The following is a 23,134-nucleotide window of genomic DNA, read 5'->3' as shown; positions in this document are numbered from 1 at the left end:
TGACGCATGATTACGATACAAACAATTAGTTAAAAGAAACTATGGGACACTATGAGCTAAATTAAGGAAAGGACGAATCATGAGAATGAATGAGAGAGAATATCGACTTTTTACTGGTAGGGTATAAACCCAACTCAGAATCGGGAACCAATAGTAATAGGAATCTCAAGGGTACTGGGGAAAGGATAGCGATGAAAAAAAATCGCAGCTGAAGGAGGATGGTATAGTCGGGCATACTATAAGGACGCTAACGAATTCCGATGTCACTATTGATTCATTAACTTGGGGACTATTAGGCATGAAGGAAGGAAGTGGTTTGAGTTGTGTCCAATATGTGTGGACATTGGACTTGATGCAAGAATCCAGTTAGCAAAAGAGAAATAAGTCACACCATGCGATGAAAGTAACTCTGGCATTATATAGACTAGAAGAGTTGAAGGATCGCTAAGGTCGGCCGAATGACTATCAAAGCGGTCAATACTCAAATGTTACTGGTATATGAGAATATTCTTAGACGAATTAGAATATTCCCAAGTACAGAAGAAGGAAAAGTACTGGCTTGAAGGAGTCGAAATTCGAGATGAACTAATATAGCAAGGATGTGTCAAAGAAAAGTGGAAATGGACTAAATGCAAGTATATTATGAGACAGACACGGGAAAGGAGGCATGACAAGATAATGAAGGTTTAGCAAATCAAAGAAAATAAGTTTTGTTAATGCAATATGTTGTGTTCCGGGCTATGATTCGAATCGCTCGTACCAGAGAATTTTTTTGTTACAATTAAATATGCAGCAACGTACCCCAAAAAGGTAACGAAGGAAGTGATAAGGCCTAAAAGTGATCAAGGATAAGTATCAGGGACAGACGGGTACTATAGGAATTTCAATGATCGTCAAAAGAAAGAAAAACAGTATGCCTATGGATAGCGCGACAACCGTACTGCCTGAGACTAGAAATACCTCATGCGTCATAAAATCATAAGTCACCGTTTATATTAAATCGTGAAGAGTATATTGATGTGCCGTGAATTTCGGCACATTTTATGCCTTTGTAACTAGAAGTGTTGCTTGTTTCTAAGTGTTTTTACATTGTTTCTTATGTTATTTTTGTGTTTTATAGGGTTGGTTAAGTAGGGATCGTAAATGAGATGAAATGCTGAAAAACGGATAAATTGTAGCTAAATGACGGTCCATAACTCATGCTACGGACCGTGACGGGATCCGTAACTCATGTTACGGTTCGTACCATTGAACCGTAACAGGACCTAAATTTCCAGAAAGTTTTCATGGAAACCATCAGTGTTACGATGTGGTGTTACGGTCCATAACATATCACCGTAACATCAGCCAAATTTCCAGAAAGTTGCCAAGTAATGTCACAAGTTACGCCTCAGAAGGACGGTCCGTAACACAGGTTACGGTCCATCGCATAGTGGCCGTAACATCAAGTTGACAAATGACGAACTGAAGGACGGACCCTAACCTGGGTTACAGTCCGTAACGACGCCGCATAAGGGTGTTTTTGTCCAGAAACTTGGCACGATTTTTGTCCCTATAAATACTTAAAGTGGGGTTTTTATTTCATTATTCAGATTTTCTTTGGGAGCATTAACTCTAGGGTTTTAATATTAGAAGTGGTTGGAGCATTCAAGGCAACAACTTCACTTTCATTCCACATTGTATTCACATCGTAAGTATATTATGTTAACTTGTAAGCTTTCTTTATTAGCTAAAATTATGAGTAGCTAATTTTAACGCTAAGGCTGTGGGTCCCATGATGGATATTATGTGAATGGGTTTCTACTATTGATATATGCATAATGGTTGTTATTATTTATTCTATATTTGTATGTTGGCATTGGGTAATGATTGCAAGCATTAGCCGAAGCCATTATATTAACTTTTCTTGGGAAAGAGAGTCAATATTGTAAGATTGAATAACAACGACTAGAGGCGTTAACCCTCGTTTAATAGACTAACTTAGGAATAAGGACAAGTCCAAATTGGAATTATTGGTCGCTCTTCGATTGCAACTCTTTTAGATTCGGAAGAATCATAAAGAGGAAATACTGCTTAACTGTTGGGAAACACGAAGAAGTCTGTAAGAGATCAAGTGCATATTCATAGAACAACCATTAGAAATATATCACATTGAAACCTGAAGCATAATATCTAATCAAGTTGGGGAACACAACCTTAGTCTCTTTCTTGCATTAATTACATTTCAAGTCAAAGTATTCAATTACATTATTCAACAACCAATTCAAACTATCAGGAATATGATTAAAGTCTTTAAAGACTAGTATCGCATACGATTAGTAACCTTTTCTCTCCATATTCCCTGTGGGATTCGACCCCAACCTTGTTGGGCTACTATATTTGACAACGTCCGCTTTACGTCATTAATAGGTGTAATTTGAGCGTATCAAATTTTGGCGCCGTTGCCGGGGAATACGGTTTAGAAATTACTAATTGTTGTGTACTCTTCTTTAATACTTTTTCTATTCCATCACACCTTGTTTGTTGTTGTAGTGAACCAGGTGAACATGGCAGGAAGACCCAATCGCAATCAAGGAAACCAAGTGAACCCTCCTGCACCAGAAGAAGAGGAGGATAAAAATGTATTTGCGGAATTCATCAACGAAGCTGATTATACTTCTGCTGTGGTTCGTCCTAGAACGTGAAATGCTAATTTCAAAATTGATGGTTTTATCTATCAGCTATTGAAACTTGAAGGCTATTTCTGAAATTCTTCGGAGGATTGTCCACTCCGACACCTGAAGAACTTCTTGCATGTATGTTCTCAACAATCCCAAGGTGTTGTTCCTGTTGATGCACTGCGGTTACGGGTCTTCAAATATTCCTTGGCTGGCCAAGTGAGGGAATGGTATGAAAAGCTCCCCAGCAATACTATTCATACCTGGAACGAGCTAGCCAATATATTCTTGAAAAAGTGGTTCCCACCAAGAAAAAAGGCTGAGCTTCGGGACAAGATCTTTTAGTTCAAACAACTTTCGGGGGAACAACTATATGCAGCATGGGAGCGTTTCAAATATTATCTAGCTCGATCTCCGACTCATGGATTTCCGGATGCAATCCTCACCGAGAATTTCTACAAGGGGTTAGATACCATGAATCAAATTGTTGTCAACACTGCAGCTGGGGGATGCTTCATGGATAAATCATTTGTTAACATCACCAGGTTGCTCGATAAGCTTACTACCCACAACCAAGCTTGTCACTCTAGTGATAGTGAAATCCTGTCATATGGTAGTCCCTCTGCTGCCGCGGTGGCCAAAGAAAATCATGAGCGAGATCATGCATTTGCTCAATTGAAAACCACCGTAGATTTATTATCGAAAATGCTTACGGAGAAAGAAGCCGAAGGTGTGAATGTTATCGACGAGATGCCACCTCATGCTCCCGGAATGTACCAAGTCTCTGTAGAAGCTTATCTAGATGGGCAGCCGCAATATAAGGATGCGAATTATGTCAACAACTCGCAAGGGAGTTATCAACGGCAAAATTATCAAGGTCCCGGTAATCACCCATGGCAAAAGCCTCAACAACAATTTTAAGGGAATAATTATGGCAGAAATGATCAGGGTAATCCAAATCAAGGGAATTACAACAACAATAATTATGGCAACAAGAGCTTGAACCCCTACATTCCACCTAGGGGGCAAGCATCCAATTCCCAACAGTGGAGGGATAATTCTGCTAGCAACTCTGTTGGCAACACGTCTAATGATTCTACGGAACTGAAAAGTATGATGCAGAAAATGCTAATGAATCAAGACAGAATAGAGAGCACAATCAAGGGAATGTCTCAGGTCCAACTAGCTCATTCAGCTTCCATTCAGAAGCTTGAAGCGCAATTCAGAGACCTTTCCCGAGAAGTGCATACTCCTCAACGGGGACAACTACTGAGTGATACAGTTCCAAATACAAAAGGTAGTGGAGTAAACTCTGTGGAGCATGCAGCTGCTATTAGCACCAGAAGTGAAAAAATACTTCAAGGTGCTAATAAAAAGGTGATTGATCTTGAGCAAATTGTTGAAGAAGAAGCGCAGCCTGATGTATCTAATGATATTATAGAGGAAGACGGAGAGGAGGAAGTCCCTATTATAGCGGAAGAGGAGCAGAACCTTGATAATCCTAAGGCACAAGGAGAAAAACAGGAAAATGGGAAGGCAAAACTTTCTGGCGCTCTTCGCTGTTTGAGCCAATTGTTTAAATCTTCACCGCCTTTTCCTCAAAGGCTAGTGAGAAAAACAGAAGATGACAAGTGGTTGAGATTTTATGATCAACTCAAGCAGTTGACGATGAACATTCCTTTCATGGACGCTGTCCAAGAAATGTCTGGCTTTGCTAAGTATTTGAAGGATCTCTTAACAAAGAATAAGAAGCCATTGAAATATGACACTGTGGGTATCACTCACCGCGTTAGTGCTATTCTTTCCAAGACCACAGTTCAAAAGAGGAAAGATCCTGGAGCATTCACAATTCCATGCACCATAGGGCAGCAGGATTTCGCCAGGGCTTTGTGTGATAACGGGGCTAGCATAAATCTTATGCCCCTGGAAATGTTCAAAAAATTGGGGTTAGCGATGCCAAGGCCAACTACCATGAGGTTACAAATGGCTGACAGATCAATAAAGAGGCCAGTGGGGGTAGTTGATAATGTGCTTGTTCAAATCGGGGAATTCCTACTGCTGGCATATTTCGTGATTCTTGATTGTGCTATTGATCAGGAAATTCCTATTATTCTGGGAAGACCTTTCCTTGCGACAGGGAGGGCTCTTATGGATTCCGAGAAGCACGAGATCAAGTTCCGGTGAACGATGAGGAGGTGACTTTTCACGCTAGCAAAGGCATGAAATTACCTAGTCCTTATCAAAGTATTTCAGTCATAACTTTTGTTGATGAGGTGGATGCAGCAGTGGAATTCAAATTGGAGGAAGAATGCTTGAGTGAAGCATTATTGGCCATCTTGGCGAATTTTGATGCCGAACAAATGGAGGGATATATTGAGACAGTGAATTCACTCACCAGTCTGGGGTCTTACTCTTATGAACCCAAGAAACTGTCTCTTGATTTAGAGAAACGAACAACTCCTCCAGCAAAACCATCAATTATTGAGCTACTGAAGTTGGAACTCAAGCAACTTCCATCCCATCTTAAATATGTGTTTCTTGGAGCAAAGGCCACCCTCCCAGTTATTGTGTCATCACTTCTGAATGGGGGCCAAGTAAAAAGACTCATTGCGGTCTTGAGAAAGCATTAAAGAGCCTTGGGTTGGACTATTGCAGACATCCGGGGGATTCCCTCCGGAATTTGTGAGCACCGAATACAATTGGAGGAGGAAAGTTCGCCAAGTGTTGAGCATCAAAGAAGATTAAATCCACCGATGCAAGAGGTGGTGAAGAAGGAGATTATTAAGTGGCTAGATGCGGGGGTGGTTTACCCTATTGCCAACAGTACATGGGTAAGCCCGGTCCAATGTGTGCCAAAGAAATGGGGCATCACTGTTGTCCCTAACTCCAAAAATGAGTTGATTCCAACAAGGACTGTCACTGGTTGGAGAGTGTGTATGGACTACCGGAAGCTGAATACCGCATCTTGCAAAGATCACTTCCTTATGCCTTTTATTGATCAAATGCTTGATCGGCTAGCTGGAAGGTCTTATTATTGTTTCTTGGTTGGGTACTCGGGGTACAACCAAATCAACATTGCATTGGAAGACCAAGAAAAGACTACTTTCACTTGTCCCAATGGGACATTCGCTTTCAGCCGGATGTCATTTGGTCTTTGCAATTCCCCGGCTACGTTCCAATGATACATGATGTCCATATTCTCCGACATGGTCAAAACTTTCTTGAAGTATTCATGGATGACTTCTCCATGGTGGGAGATTCATTCGATGAATGTTTAGACCATCTTGATCGGGTACTACAAAGGTGTGAGGAGACAAACCTTGTCTTCAACTGGGAGAAGTGTCATTTTATGGAAAAGGAGGGAATTGTCCTTGGCCGTAAGATTTCAGAAAGAGGGATTGAGGTTGATCAAGCCAAAATCGATGTGATTTCACAACTCCCTCCACCCATTTCAGTAAAAGGAGTTCGGAGTTTCTTGGGACACGCCGGATTCTATAGAAGGTTTATCAAAAACTTCTCCAAAATTACAAATCCATTGTGCAAACTCTTGCAAAAAGATTCCAAATTCAATTTTGATGAGAAGTACATCAACGCTTTCAACGAGTTGAAGCTGAAGTTAACCTCCGCACCTATTGTTGTGTCGCCGGATTGGTCACTGCCCTTTGAATTTAATGTGTGACGCTAGTGATCTTGCAATTGGCGCTGTGCTTGGTCAGCGGATAAACAAGATCCTGCACCCAATTTATTATGCTAGCGAAATACTGAATGGAGCTCAATTGAACTATACAGTAATCGAGCAGGAACTACTTGCCATTGTTTATGCTTTTGAAAAGTTTTGAGCTTATTTGTTGGGTGACAAGGTAGTGGTTCACACTGACCATGCTGCATTGCGCTATTTGATGGCGAAGAAGGATGCTAAGCCTCGGTTGATAAGATGGGTCTTGTTGCGACAGGAATTCAACTTTGAAGTCAAAGACCGAAAAGGGTCAGAAAATCAAGTAGCTGACCATCTCTCCAGATTGGAAGCACCAGGGAGACCGATTGATGTGCTGGATATTGATGACACTTTTCCAAATGAAAGAGTCTTGGTCATCTCCAATGATGTGGCACCATGGTATGCCGATATTGCCAATTATTTGGTAACTGGCATCGTTCCTGAAGAGTTGAAGGCATATCAAAAGAAGAAATTCTTAAGAGATTGTCGACAGTATTATTGGGATGAGCCTTACTTATTCAGGACTTGTACTGACAATATGATCAGACGATGTGTGGCTGAATCTGAGGTAATGGAGATTATGAAGGCGTGCCATTATTCTCCTGTTGGTGGGCATCACAGTGGAAATAGAACTGCAGCCAAGGTGCTAGAGTGTGGCTATTATTGGCCAGCCATTTATCGTGATGCAAATATATTGGCACGCTCTTGTGATAAATGCCAATGCCAGGGCACAATAGGTCGGAGGCATGAAACTCCGATGAATTTTGTTCTTGAAGTGGAGCTATTTGATGTATGGGGGATTGATTTTATGGGGCCCTTCGTGAGCTCCTACGGCCTGAAATACATTCTTGTCGCAGTAGATTATGTCTCCAAATGAGTGGAGGCGATGGCCTTGCCTAACAACGATGGTAGGAGATTCAATGCCTTTCTAAAAAAGAACATCTTTACTAGCTTTGGCACTCCTAGAGCTATTATTAGTGATGGTGGCTCTCATTTCTGCAACAAACCATTTGTCGATCTTCTTGAAAAATATGGCGTGCATCACAGGGTTGCCACTCCATATCATCCTCAGACGAGTGGTCAGGCTGAGGTCTCAAACAGAGAGATAAAAAGCATCTTGGCGAAGACGGTTAATGTGAATCGCACTGACTGGTCCAAAAATTTGGATGATGCTTTATGGGCATATCGCACGGCAATCAAAACACCTATTGGGACTTCACCGTATAAGTTGGTATTTGGGAAGGGATTCTATTTGCCTATGGAGCTTGAGCATAAAGCCATTTGGCATTGAAAAAGCTGAATATGGATTGGCATGAAGCAACAAAGCTGGGGTTGTTTCAAATCAACGAGATGGATGAATTTAGGTACAATGCCTATGAAAGTGCAACACTGTACAAGGAGAAGATGAAATACTATCATGACTCGAAGATCCTAAAAAGGAATTTTCAGCCAAAGGACTTGGTCTTGTTGTACAATTCATGCCTAAAGTTCTTTCCAGGCAAGTTAAAGTCTCGGTGGTCTGGTCCTTTTGAAATTGTAAATGTGTCCCCAAATGGAAGTGTCATTGAGGTGAAATCCGAGGATGGCACTCGGACTTTCAAGGTGAATGAAAAAAGAGTAAAGCATTACCATTTGTGTATTGATGATGGTAAGGTCGTTGATAGGTATCGGTTGAAATACTGTTCCCAAACTCGAAAATGAGGTATCACGTCGAGCTGTGACGTTAAACCAGGCGCTGTGTGGGAGGCAACCCACATTTACCGCTTTGTAAGTAGTTTAAATTTTGTATCTCCTTTGTGTTCTTTTGTGTTTTTGATGTGCTAATGTGGTAGGATTTTGAGAACTGAAGAGGCCAAATAACTGCTGAGTGTTCCAATCGACGGACCGTAACTCATCTTACGGTCCGTATCGTGTAGCGTAACAAAGCAAAAAGATAAGCAGAAATCATTGAAGGATGAGGAAGAGTGTTACGGACCGGCGTACATGTTACGGACCGTAACACATAATCGTAACTTTGACAAAAATCTGGGCATTCACTGGAAATTTGGCACCCGTTACGCCAGGTAATACAGACCGTAACACGAGTTACGGTCCATCGATTGTAGTGTCAGGTCATTAATGAATAAGGAAAACGGGGGTCGTTTGGTTGACCATAACACGTGATACGGTTCGTATCTTATGGTACGGTAAAAATTTGTAACCGTGGTTATGTATTTAAACATGCCCGACGGTTACGTTCCCTAACTCCCTTCTTCTTCTCTTAATCTCCTCTCTCTACATCTCCCATTCTCCTTAATATTTTTCTCAACCTAATTGCTTTGTTATCGTTCAAAATCCTGTCTTTGCATTTCGAGTTTCGTCTACTAATCGCCAACGATCAGGTATTACATGTCTTGACTCTCTTCTTTGAACTATCGACGCGATTGCTATGATCTTCATGAGTAGATTTGTATGATTTGCGTTGAAATTTGTGTATTAATTGTGTTTAATGAATTTAAATTCTTATTGATAAATTGTGCGGGATTTGACAATGGTTGGGGGTTGGGAATTGTATGTGTGCTGTTTGAGAGACTCGTGCGCACAAGCACATTGTTTCCCACTCAGTCGGAGGGCATTCCGATTGAAAGTTTCATTCGTGAAATTCCTAAATTGGTTTGCCCACCAACTGTTCGATAAAAGTTCTCAATGAAAACTTTGGTAAAACCGGGTGATGTCTGAGTAACCCGAGGTATGTGAACCGATAAAATGTTGTTTTACACCATACCCAAGAAGCATAAAGTCGAAAATCTAGGCCTCGTGCTTGAAATGAGAAAATTAGGCCAAGAAATTTGTCTGTTGATTAAATGCCCGTCGTTCAATGTTACGGGTCGTAACGTGTGTTATGGACCGTAATATCACACCGTAACACCGAAAATTTTCATGACAACTTTCTGGAAATTTGAACGATGTTACGGTGAGGTGTTATGGATCGTAAAACGTACGATTGTCCGTAACCTCGTATCGTAACTCCTCTGATTTTTCAGAAAACTTTATGGAAATTTGGGTTACGTTACGGTACCATGTTACGGACCGTAACGCGAATGACGGTCTGTCGAATGTGTTACGGTCCCTGTGTTAGAAATGAACAAACTGAGTTATGGTTGGATGATACGGACCATAACGCGTATGACGGTCCGTCGACTGTGTTACGGTGCCTGAGCTAATTGAAGCCATAACTTGAACCAATAAACTGTATAATTGAATAGATTCTCATGTATTATATCTAACTTTACCTTACACAGGTATGGGTAAACCACGACAAGCAAAGAAGGTTTCACCTAAGGTTGCAGACAAAGGAAAAGGTCGTGCTGCAAGCAAAGTAACCTCAAGACTGCGCGATGACGATCTAATCAAGGACGCCAGGACTACAAAACGGCCAGTCGCACCTAGCAGGCCAGCCCCACCTGTCGCACCCAGCAGACCAGACCCACCATCAGAAAGTTCCTCCTCGATTGAGGAGTCTAGTCCGTCTAGTTCGTCGAGCCAGAGTGAACCCAGGCAGGTTGTCACCCCAATACACCGACCTCAACCATTCTTTAGACAACCTACTGCGGAAGAGCGCAAAAAAGAACGCGAGCAAGAAAGGAGAGAAACCGACATTCGGATGCAGGCTATGTATGAGCAGGACCTCCGGTTTTCTGTGGAGGGATCTGAAGATTTGTACAACAAGGGGTGTGAGCTGGCAAAGAATGAGAGGAAGGACCCAAGGCGGAGTATTTTCGAGGAGAGGAACGTCAGTTTCGACGGTCTCGATGGTTATCCAGGCATTCGACACTATCCGCTTCCATAAGCTAGAATTTCTGAAAAACTCTGTGGGGTCCTACATCCCGGTTCTTGTTCAGGAATTCTACACTTCTTACGGGGCTGCTGTATTCAAAGCACTAAAAATGGGGCAGCGCGCAACTCAAGTGCCGGCCATGACCGAGGTAGTAGTGCGGAAAAAGAAGATAAACATCTCTCTAACGGCCATCAATAGAATACTATTCGGGGAGGATTATATAGAGCCTACAGCAGCAGAAGAACGGGAGTTTTTATACAAAATTGAACAGAAGGATACAATCTCCGTCCGAAAATGGGTGGCTTCAGTTATTGCATGAACAACAAATCCCGAATGGGCCATAGTGCTAAAGTTGACAGCCACCACACGGATTTGGAAAAACACCCTCACGCCAGAGGCAAAGATTTGGTGGCAGATTGTTCTGTTCCGCATCCATCCTACCCAGTCAGATTATGTTTTGACTCCGGACAGGTTTGTTCTTGTGGATGCCATTATGTCAAAGTATAAGATCAACTTCGGACGACTGATAGCAGCAGATCTCCGAGAGAGAGCCACCCAGTCGGTCACTTCCCTCATTCATCTATATCTGTTTACGCTATTATGCTTGCGTGAAGAACCAGAACCCCTCCCCCATATCGATCACAGTGTGATCGCCAAGAGTATTTATGACATCATAAAGGGGAGGGATGATGTGTTGAGCCAGCGTTCAATGTCATCTGCATCGTCTTCTGATGTGCCGGAGAGGCCAACGGGATCAGATGTTATACCCTTGGCTATCATGGGTGCTGAGGAAGCTGCTACGGGTCAGCCCACCGATTTTGAGGCACCACCGGCTGCTTATGCTACACAGCCCATGCCAGTTCCAGCCGCACCCACTTCGGGTGGTCCTACCTCTTCCACTGGAGCAAGCCCAACACTAGCTCAGCCAATACCGGGAGTCCCACCCGAGCTTGAGAGAAAAATGATGTTCAATCGGGAGAATTTTAGGGCAGTGGTCCTGCAAGAAGATCGAACAGATAGGCAGGTCAAGCAGCTCATGACTGAGCTGAAATTGTACACGAAAAGAGCTATTGAGGCAGCGTTGCGGCCAATCAAAGAACAGATGGCTGATGACCACCTATGGATCCACTCTCGGATAGATGGTATTGAGAACAGAATGACTGAGCTGACTAGGACACACCCTGCTATGGAGTTGGGCGCTATTCGGAGTGAGTTGTGGTCTGTCAAGGATGATGTACAGAAATTGAAGGCACAGGACGTGACTGTTGTGACTGGCCAATTTTCGAAAGTACACACAGAGTTGGTACAGAGCTTGTACCAGCAGGTTCAGAGTTTACTTGGGGATGATGACATCGAGGACACGGTTGAGAAGGAGCACGACGAGGAGTTGGAAGAGGACACCCCCTCTTTGGCCAAAGGGAAGCGCAGGAGAGCCTCGCCAGATGATGAAAACTTTGAGCCCATTCTCCAAAGTCTTGATCCATTTGCTTATTTGCGCCCACAGAATGAGGAGGAGGAGCGGCGTACTTTGAAGAAGATCCACCAAGGGTCCCGACTGAGTTCTGACACCGCAGGAGCTACTTCTAGCTCAACCCATCCCATTGAGCCAGCTCACCATACTTCTCCCCCACCCACTGTGACTGGGACTTCCAGTGTTGGCTAGCCTGACACCACCACTGCTCCACCTCATGATGCTGCTGCAGATCCGAGCGCCTAGTGCGCTCCAGGGAGGCCCTCCGTTCTTTTGATGCATTATATTGATGCCTTGAGGGAAATGCATGATTTTAAGTTGGGGGTGTGGGTAATTGCTGTTGTTTGTTGGGATTGCTGTTTTCGTATACTGGATATTATTTTTTTATATTATTGTTTTTGTTTTTGGTGGGTATTTTATCCCAAATTGTGATAGTAAGCATGTGTTTTGGACAATTGTTATTGTTTGTGTTTTTGTTGGTATTGTTTTTATTATTAAGTATGTGTTAGGACCTTCTTCGGTTATTCTTTGCTATGTGTTCTATTCCCGAAGAATGCTATGTGTATGTTGAACCTGGCATGTTTAGGATGTTTAATATAGAAGTAAAGTAATGATGACTTAAGTGGTGGTGGTCCGTGTTTCTAGCATAGATAAAAGTGGTTTTTACAGTTCAATGATATCCCTTCGAAAAAGAATTTGTGATGTACATCAAGAATGAGTTGTTGATATTGACATCTATGGTTCTTTTAATGACATTGCAAAGAAAGGGTATTCATGCATGTGAAATTTTCAAACGGAAATGAAGTCAGAGTATTTAAACAATCCTTATGCCATTGTGTTGTGAGTTCTTAGTATCTATTTGCATACGATGCTTGTAATCTAGAACTTGCCCGGTTGGTTGTGGGTGAATTCTAAGGAGAATTTGATTGTGAAGTGATCCTAGGCTTTCTTTGTATTAACCCCAAAGCCTGTTTATCTTAAATGAGCCTAGCCCATACAGAAAATGATCCCTAGTCTCCCATTTTGAGCCTATAGACTTTTTGTTTGATTAACCGCGAATTAACCTCTTTCCCTTCTGTGAATAAACCCATTTGGCACCAAGTCCCTCCTTGACACTGAAGAATGGCAAATGAGGCTAAAAGCCTAAGTTGGGGGTGACAAGTGAAAAATGCGGAAAATGAGGCTAAAAGCTTAAGTTAGGGGTGATAAGTAAAAGATGCGAAAAATGAGGCCAAAGGCCTGTTGGGGGTGATTGCGAATATTAAAGGGCATGATTCAGCGTGGATATATATATATATACATATAAAAAAAATAGATATATAGGTATATAAGTTCTAAATAAATCCACGCTGAAGATGGAGGGTCGGAAATAATAGGAAGAATGGTGAATGAAGTCAATAAGAAGTGTCGAGGAGGGTGAGTCACCGATATCCAAATATTCATCCTACCTGTCCCTAAGCCAATGTTACAATCCCAAAAAGTCCTAATGTGATCACAATCAAATTGTTCAAAGTTGAAGGCATGGAAAATAAAGGCAAACATATGGTATGTGCACGCATGGTATGCAAAATTTCTTTGTGAGTGTGAGTGTCCTTCTGTCTCTTTAGTCTTCTGTCCCATTTATGTTGTAAATGTGTGTTGGGACATTCTTTGGTCTATGTGAGGGCGTAAGGATTGTAGGTTTCAAAGTAACTGGCTTTCCGGAAGTTGAAATTCATGTGCATAGAGACCGCCGTACTATGATTGTGTCATTAATTGAGGTTGCATAGTAAATTGTAATTTTTCTGAAATGTGCGTCTTGTGTCACAAACAGGAGATGGATAAGAGCCTAAATAGTTTTCTGGGATTGAAGAGTCCGTGCTAGAAACGCATGCCAAAACCACAGTAGTCATTCTTATTTTGCTAAGATGTCGTGTGTTAGTAGTGAGTCTTATTGTAGTTGCATGAGGACATGCAAAAGCTTAAGTTGGGGGTGTTGATGTGCCGTGAATTTCGGCACATTTTATGCCTTTGTAACTAGAAGTGTTGCTTGTTTCTAAGTGTTTTTACATTGTTTCTTATGTTATTTTTGTGTTTTATAGAGTTGGTTAACTAAGGATCGGAAATGAGATGAAATGCTGAAAAACAGACAAATTGGAGCTAAATGACGGTCCGTAACTCATGTTACGGACCGTGACGGGATCCGTAACTCATGTTACGGTTCGTACCATTGAACCGTAACAGGACCTAAATTTCCAGAAAGTTTTCATAGAAACCATCAGTGTTACGATATGGTGTTACGGTCCGTAACATATCACCGTAACATCAGCCAAATTTCCAGAAAGTTGCCAAGTAATGTCACAAGTTACGCCTCAGAAGGACGGTCCGTAACACAGGTTACGGTCCGTCGCATGGTGGCCGTAACATCAAGCTGACAAATGACAAACTGAAGGATGGACCGTAACCTGGGTTACGGTCCGTAACGACGCCGCGTAAGGGTGTTTTTATCCAGAAACTTGGCGCGATTTTTGTCCCTATAAATACTTAAAGTAGGGTTTTTATTTCATTATTCAAATTTTCTTTGGGAGCATTAACTCTAGGGTTTTAATATTAGAAGTGGTTGAAGCATTCAAGGCAACAACTTCACTTTCATTCCATATTGTATTCACATCGTAAGTATATTATGTTAACTTGTAAGCTTTCTTTGTTAGCTAAAATTATGAGTAGCTAATTTTAATGCTAAGGTTGTGGGTCCCATGATGAATATTATGTGAATGGGTTTCTACTATTGATATATGCATAATGGTTGTTATTATTTATTCTATCTTTGTGCGTTAGCATTGGGTAATGATTGCAACCATTAGCCGAAGCCATTATATTAACTCTTCTTGGAAAAGAGAGTCAATATTGGTAAGATTGAATAACAATGACTTGAGGCGTTAACCCTCGTTTAATAGACTAACTTAGGAATAAGAACAAGTCTAAATTGGCATTATTGGTCGCTCTTCGATTGCAACTCTTTTAGATTCGAAAGACTCATAAAGAGGAAATATTGCTTAACTGTTGGGAAACATTAAGAAGTCCGTAAGAGATCAAGTGCATATTCATAGAACAATCATTAGAAATATATCACATTGAAACCTGAAGCATAATATCTAATCAAGTTGGGGAACACAACCTTAGTATCTTTCTCGCATTAATTACATTTCAAGTCAAAGTATTCAATTACATTATTCAACAACCAATCAAACTATCAGGAATATGATTAAAGTCTTTAAAGACTAGTATCGCATACGATTAGTAACCTTTTCTCTCCATATTCCCTGTGGGATTCGACCCCAACCTTGTTGGGTTACTATATTTGACAACGTCCGCTTTACGCCATTAATAGGTGTAATTTGAGCGTATCATATATGTCATAGTACCATATAAATAATCATCCTGATGTAATGGCTAGTAAAATGGTGTAGGGATGATAATAAATATTTGAAGAAGAATGGAAGCTAGTTAAGTCTTAATTAGCCGCTGGTATAGGAGAGCCTAGGACTTAAATAGGAAGGCATACTCGTATTGAAAGGAAGTTGTGATTAAGTAAGATTTTATTTTAGTCTCCAGCTTATGAGTTATTTTGTAATGATGTTAAGATTAGAGGAGGAGAAATTAGAGGAAAGATTAAAACATAGATTTGAAGATATTTTGAATAGTAAATTACCTTGAAATACGATCATTAGTATGTTGTGAGTATAATTTTGTTATGAGGGATAACAATGATGATAAGAAAAATATTGTGTACAAGTGTATAAGGAATGGTGCTGAGGATTGTTGTATGGGTCGAATGGAGTCTCATTTGAATATACATCCCTTGGCTATGGTATCTTTGACGCATGGGATGAGTAATCTGAGGTAAAGTAATTAATGAAAATAATAAGCCATTGGCAAGGAAATGCTATTGCAAGCCATCTGGGCGCTACCATAGGTGGAACTATGATGACATTGTAAGGAATTAAGGAGTTCGACAAAAGCATTAAAAAGGAGATGGAACGATATGTATATAAAATTGATTAGTACTAAGAGCATAATCTAAAGTAGCACTAGAGAAGCAAGCAAGAAAAAGTGTCACAGCTAAATAAGAAAGTTTCCCACTTGGAGAGAAATACATGGCTGCAAAATAGGAAGGACTAAGCCAATGGAAGGGGAAGTCATGGAAGTAGATGAAGATAAGATCGCAGAAAAAGGATTCAAGGATATGGACATTTAAGGAGTTAAGAGATCCGCTTGATTGATAAACCGAAATGACAGATAATTGCGTCAAACTATGGGAAAGACTTATTAGGTGAGAATCGGCCAAAGGCTAAAAGTAGAAGGAGAACCCCAAAGGAAATGATCAAAGGATATCACGCTTGATTGGAACAAGAGGCTGAAAAAGAGACCTTGTGTAACAAGAAACATGATGGCTCTTATTGGAAAAAGGGATGAATGAAGGTTACAGACAAAGGAAAGAATGAAAAGATTCGAATTCGCTGCATGACTAGAAATCTTGGTTATTCTTCGACAAATTTCTGAATTCACCCCTAAGCTGTTAGCCGAACTAAGGATCAGAAACTTTAAGAGTAAATTGAAGGAAAGGAATAATTAAATAAGAGGTTTGAGATGTTTTTGGCATAAGTACAAGAATTACTGTTAGTTATCCAAGTGCCAGAAGTCCGATTGAAGGAAAGAGAAATTAAGCGAGATATTTCGGTGTTAAACTAATTGAAAGATAAAGTACTGCAAGGAATAATTTGACTGCTATAGAAAGCAAAGGATGCTAAAATGTGACCAGTCTTGGGTTTATCTTTAAGGAAGGAAGAATAAGAATAAGTAAACTCCAAGAAGACAAAGTCCTGGGACATCTGTAAAACGTGAGAAAGATACGTGGAGATCGAAGAGAACAAGGATTTCTGAATAAAAAGAAGATAGGATCAAAATTGGATAAAAGTATGAGGTAAGTACGGGATGAAAGGGCATACAAGAATGTAAACAACGAAGGCTGAAGAGGCAATGATAATGATAAAGCACAAAGAGTTAGTGGACAAACATATAATAAGAAAAGAGATGACCTTGACTACGAGCGTAAATTTAGCCACAAAAGAAGAAGGATAAACTACATAATTCGGATAAGTTCAGTTTTAAATGAGCAAGTAAGTACTGTTGACACTCAATTTTGTCCCTCATTTATTTAATTTTATTTACTCGGGCTTCTAAATTTATTGACGAGCTAAATACTTTATTTTCACTATTTATTTTTTATTGCTACTACTATTAATATCGCTACTTTATTTTCAACATTATGAGCATTACTTTATCACAGATTTTAAATGTTTCGCCATCGTTTCATTTTAGGATTTGTACTCGTTAAATTAATTTTTACTTTATACACACTAATTACTATTTGTATTCACATGATATATATTGTACTAGTTATTAAATTAGAACCCCAAAAATAATTAAAATAGAGGAGGAAGGCCCATATTTTCAGCCAATCAATAGCCCAAACTCATCAAGCCCATTACTCATTATTCCCCTACCCACTCCTTCACCCGTCCATCCCACCAGTCAACCAGCCCATACCTTCACCCGACCCGGCCCAACGCAATACATTTCAGCCCCTATTCCCCCTAAACCTAATGAAAAAAAACCTAACCCCTTCAGCCGTAGCTCTCTTCTCTCTCTACTCTCACCGCCGCACCTCTCCTCCTTCCTCTCTCCTCTCCTCACGTTCACTCCACTCACTGCTGTCCCCCCACGCCTCACGTTCCTCTCCACTTCCCCTTGTTCCCCACGCCGCTCCTCTCTCTCATACGCTCCTCCTTCATCCTCACTCTATAAATAAAAGACTGATTCAGTGAAAAAGGGGGATTTTGAGTATTTTTGAGCGATTTTTGTTCAGATTTTGAGAAAATAGATTCAGTATTCGAGGGACGGACTTTGCCACATTCAACGTTTCGACCTTTCCATTATTTTAGATTTTGAATCTGTTCAAATCCCGGTCTTTTTCGAATCGTTTTTTTTTACTTACGTTTTAAGATTATTAAAAAAATCAAACCAAACTTCTTTTTGAAAAGAGTAATCGGTTCTATCGAAATTTTCGATTCGAAAGACTTTTTTTCGAGTTCGAGTTCGTCGCGTTCGAGTGTAGATTCGAGACTTGACGTCCCCACTTCACTGCACCAACAAAAGTTCAGTGCTATCTTCTTTTACTCTTGCCATGTTGTTCAGATTTTTAAAGCGTATATTAGTGATTCTGTGATTATGTGGGGCTGTAGTTTGTGAGGTGCTTCTGTGTATCGTAGCTGTCATTAGAATACGGATTCTTTTCCATTTAGATTGTATACACTAGAGTCAGTAATTCTCTTGGCATCAGGTTCTGTTCCAACTATTTGTAGTCAATTTGGTAGCTTAGTTCATTTTGTGGTTATGCAGTTTCTCTATGTCATTTAGTTGAACAAGTCGATTAGTATAATAGTCATAGCCAGAATTTAAATGCAGTCAGCAATTTCCCCTCTTCTTTGAAATCCATTTTTTTTTCATGTGATGTTTTGTATGAGTTAGCTTTCTATGTTAACATGTAGTTGTTTCGGTTGCGGTATTAGTTAAGGAGTTTGAGTATCGTCAGGGGTTTGATCTGGCATGTTGAAGTTTTGTTAGTGTAATTATGTTATTCTGTAGTTTCAGCTAGGATTACATATGTTAAGGTTAGTTATGTGTAATTGTGTTCTTCTTATTTGCTAAGTTTAATCATGCTTAAAAGTATTTAATTCCTGCTTATTTGGTAGCTGGGGTCCTGTTTAGCCAAAATTCAGTATGTTGAGTGATCTGTTCGATCGAGGTTATGCCTATTTCAGCTTCTGTTTAGCATGTTCTTAGTTCAAATCATGTTTAGCCTTATCTCTCTATTAGGTGCTCAATGATTCAATCTCTATTATGATTGAGAACATGGTGTTAGCAGTAATACATTCCCTCTTAGATTCCATGTGTGTCTTAATCCACTACTAATGATTGTTTCTGCATGTTTGATCGTTTCTGCATGTTTGGGGGTTTGATTTTAAGTACACACATGATTGATACTTCCCATAGGTTGGGTTTTATGTAGCTAAAGAAAAAATGGAGACAGCTCCATGATAATTTAAGTAAAAAGAGAATAAACTATTATTGGTGTAGCTTTGTATTTGTCTACAACTGCGTGTTTCCAGAATCATTTTGTTAGCCTGAACTAAAATCTGACTAAGTTGTGTCAAGATGATTAGATACTGCCTAGGTCTCAATGATTGCTAAGATGTTCTTCTGGATATAGCTGAGCATTTGATAGTCTCCACAATATATATATATATATATATATATATATATTGGATTAATAATGAGTAAATGGCTCCTGTCTGGATTTGCTTTGAATAAACAAACCATTTCCCCTGTGTTCCTATTTCTTTAATACTGTCTTGATTTTGGCATGATATTGAAGTTCCAATCATGTCTACTTTGTTTACTGAATGTTGGTTATTAACGTAGCACGAATAGTTTTTTGAGAAGTTTAACATTCAGTTTCTCATTAGTTGCTTTGAAGTATGAACTATTGTCTTTTTAGCCATTCTAGTTCATTAGCTGATAAAAGCATTAATTTTTTAGCAGATATGTTATGTCTTTGTTTAGTAACTAGACTGTTCAGAATTTAGGAGCATGTATACTGCCCTGTATATCGAATATTATTTTCTTGTAAATCTTCACTTTACTAATCTTTTTCTTTTGTTTTATGCATGACCATCGCATACGAGTCTGAGGACTCGTCATCTCCCGCATTCGGTGTTGGGCTAAAAGCCCAACGTAATTTCTCTATCGAGTCATCCCCCACAGTAGCGGACGACAGCAGCCCTAAAATAGGCCGAAGCCCAACAATGAACAGACCGCAGCAGTCCACAAAAATGATTGGGTCGAAGCCCAACCGCAATAGACCCCGTCAGTTTTTTTTTTTTTGGAAAGTGGGCTGAACCCATTTACATCATATCTACCCCTCTATTTTTATTTTGTGCGCATTTAATGTGTGTTGTATGGCTAACAGTTTTGTTTGTTAATTTAGATAAACATTAGTGACATTAAGGGTTTTAGTTTAGTAATGGGTAGTTAATTCCACAAAATTACATTCACTTTTATTTATGTTCTAAACTATTTATATAGTATCTATAACATTTATTGGAGTAATTGATTTTCAAATAGCATGCCTACACATTCTTGGGTTAAAGGAATCATTTTTCCATTCTTACCATCTTAGGATTTTCAAAACATCATGAATTATACATTAATGTTAGCTTATTTTGAGAAATAAAAAGGCAAGCTAGTACTGTGGATAACTTCTTCACTTTTGTTCCTTTTCAACGCTTGAAACATATATTTGCTAAAACAATCCTTACATAGTCTATATTGAACTATCAGTCTTTGTAAGTCTTTACTTTTAATAGCACCTAAAATTTTCTTTTATACAAATAATTATTTTTCTACAAGTCCTATTTTAAATAGCATTCGCACAGGTCTATCTATAACTTTAGCCACATTTACAAAGCTACGTTCTTTTCTATAATACTATATTTATACTTAGCCTAACTAATCATAAGTCCGGTCGGTTAACCATTGTTAATGGGTCTTAAAGGGTGCCTAATACCTTCCCTTTAGACTAATTTAACCCTTACCTAGAATCTTAAGTTTCGCAGACTTTTAAAACAGAGTTAACTTTAAAAAACTTTAGGTGTCCTAATTCACCATAAATAATTAGGTGGCGACTCCTTAAAATAAACAAAAAATAGGAATCACCAATATGATGTACTCCTACCTTTAGCCCGATTAAAATGGGTTATAACAAGTACAGTAAATACTGACAAATACAAGTAAGAACATTGATATCTACCTCGGAGCAAACTCTACCTCAACATTCGAGGACGAATGTTTTTTAGGGGAGGGGGGGGGGGGGGGGGGGAGAATGCTACACCCCGCACTTTCAGAGCATGAGCATGCCATGTACATCACCGTAGTAATGGAATATCGGAGACATCCCATGATGTTTTGGAAGGTACAAGCCATGGGAAGTATGTGACAATGAAATAAAGCATGAATTAGGATCTCGTAAGTCGTGATCGGGAAAGACTATTTTGAAACACAAGAACATGGCCATTATAAAGTATAATAAATGATAAATATCATGTATGGAGAGTTTGGGAAGATTTCGAGATCAAGCAAATTGAAGAAAATAAGTTTGACGAAAATTTGAGAAATGTTGGCAGGATTTTGGGCAGAATTTTAGTCAACTTTGGAGGGGCATATCTCCTAGTATATTACGAGTTTTAAGGTGTTTAAAAAGCCTAAAATGAAGTTCGTCGAGTCTAGTTTCAAACTCAATAAACCAATTGTCTATAGGACATCGGAGTAGGGAATTATGGACGTTACAAATTCAGCTGACAGAGCAGGAACAAAGCTGCTACAGTGCTGCTATAATGCTGCCGACTTTTAGCCACTATAAAAGGGTTAAAAACCCCCCATTTTTCTCCATCATATTCTTCTATAAAATTCCAGAAAATTCAGCAACATAAGAGAGCAAATATACATCATAAAAGTGAGGGTTTTGAGTAATTTCAAGTGACGGAATATTAATCGAGGTCCAGGTAACGTGCAGTTGAGATTATAGTATTGTCTTGTGGTGAAATTGGTTTGGATTCAAAGTGAATATTGAAGATATTGATTCTGTAGCAAGAATAAGGTATGAATCTCTCCTTATTAATATTAATTTCAGTTTATTTATGGAGATAGAGTTATTAAATGATCGTATACTGAGCTGTTGATGGAGAAATTGAATAAATATCGTGTGGGATGTTTATGTAGCATATTGGTGTTTATATTATTATTGTTGATGTTGGTATTTTTGTTATTGTTGATTGGTTATTGATATTATGATTTCGGGCTAGCCATATAAACAGAGGAGATGCTGCCCGAATTTCAGCAGTATCTAAATGGATTTAAATTAAAGGTTTAAGACGAGCGTATGACGATGAGACTAACAATAGTATGAATGGTTGTATATGTAGATTACGAGGCTACGAATGATCTTAAGTGAGTTGCTAGACAGAAAGTAAGTTGGAAGTTGAGAAGTTATCTTCCAGGTATGTTAAGGCTAGTCCCTTTCTTCTAAAGGCATGATTCCTTTTTATGAATCCAATAGGTGTTTTCCAAATGTCTCATGATCCCTTTATATGAATCCATAAATGTTTTTCAAGAATATTCTTATTCCCACAAGCTTGAAATTCATGATTCATAGAGTTTATGATTCAAAGGCATGACTTCTTTCTTGATAATCCATAAATATTTTCCAAAATGTCCCTATTTACCGAGTCAAAGACTTATGATTCTATAAGATTTTATGACAACAACAACAACGGACATATTTTTACAATATGAATGACGATGTTAAAGATCAGAATGTTTCTATGACGATTATGATGATGATGATTTTAATTCTGAAAATTCCAAAGCTTATGATGTTAATACTATTATGAGATTATGGAGATTATTTCATGATTTTGTCTCGATTTTATTCATTGTTGTTGATCTCACCTTATAATAATGATTCCTTCAAGGTGAGATATAGCGATGATGATACTGCCATAATGAAAATCGGAGGTTACCGACTTTACGTCACTCCGAAGTATTTATAGCTTTTATTTGGCTCTCATGCAAGCTTTATATATATATATATATATATATATATATATATATATATATATATATATATATATATATGTATGTATGTATTTTACTACACCAAGCCGTGCTATAGTCGGTCGGGTACGTCACCTATTGTGCAGCCACTGATCAGTTGGTATTACACACCGTGTCCCAAAAGGGCCGGGTACGTTACACACCGAGTCCTGAAGGGTATGTTATGTTGATGATGTTATATATATGTATGCAAGAAAAGTTTTTTTTTTAAAAGCTAAGCATGAATGACATCCGCCTTATGAGGCATCAAGATGTACATGTTATCTCTCTTATTCTATGTTACCTTCCATATCTATATTATGTTGTTATTCATGCCTTACATACTCAGTACATTATTCGTACTGACGTCCCTTCTTGTGGACGCTGCGCTCATGCCCGCAGGTAGGCAACGAGACAGATCGGACCCGTAAGTGTTCTATCAGCGGATTCTCATCCGCACTCCACTTACTTCGGAGCTACAGTCTATTTGGTATTGTCCTTATGATCATTGTATTCTATGTAGAGGCTCGTAGACGTGTGTATACATTTAGATTTTTTGTAGCTCCACCGGTTCATATTATGGTATAAAACATTAGTGGCCTTGTCGGCCTTATTTTGAGCTCTTGATACTTTACTGCTAGTCTTGCTGGCTTTATGATATATGCTGTGTTGTGGAGACCTTGTCGGTCCGCATATGTACATATGTGCTGAATGATCGAATA

The 23,134-nt window shown here is 39.4% G+C and overlaps 1 non-coding gene across 1 annotated transcript; it reads right to left on the bottom strand.

Annotated features, from left to right (window-relative positions):
* Positions 1-2,978: 2,978 nt before the first annotated feature.
* Positions 2,979-3,085, bottom strand: LOC132600981 (small nucleolar RNA R71). The gene has a single exon (XR_009567435.1). It is a non-coding gene; the product is annotated as a small nucleolar RNA R71 (small nucleolar RNA).
* Positions 3,086-23,134: the final 20,049 nt, after the last annotated feature.

This window comes from Lycium barbarum, chromosome 6, assembly GCF_019175385.1.
Source record: "Lycium barbarum isolate Lr01 chromosome 6, ASM1917538v2, whole genome shotgun sequence".
In the NCBI taxonomy this organism is placed as follows: Eukaryota; Viridiplantae; Streptophyta; class Magnoliopsida; order Solanales; family Solanaceae; genus Lycium; species Lycium barbarum.
This window is presented reverse-complemented; position numbering and strand designations above follow the sequence as displayed.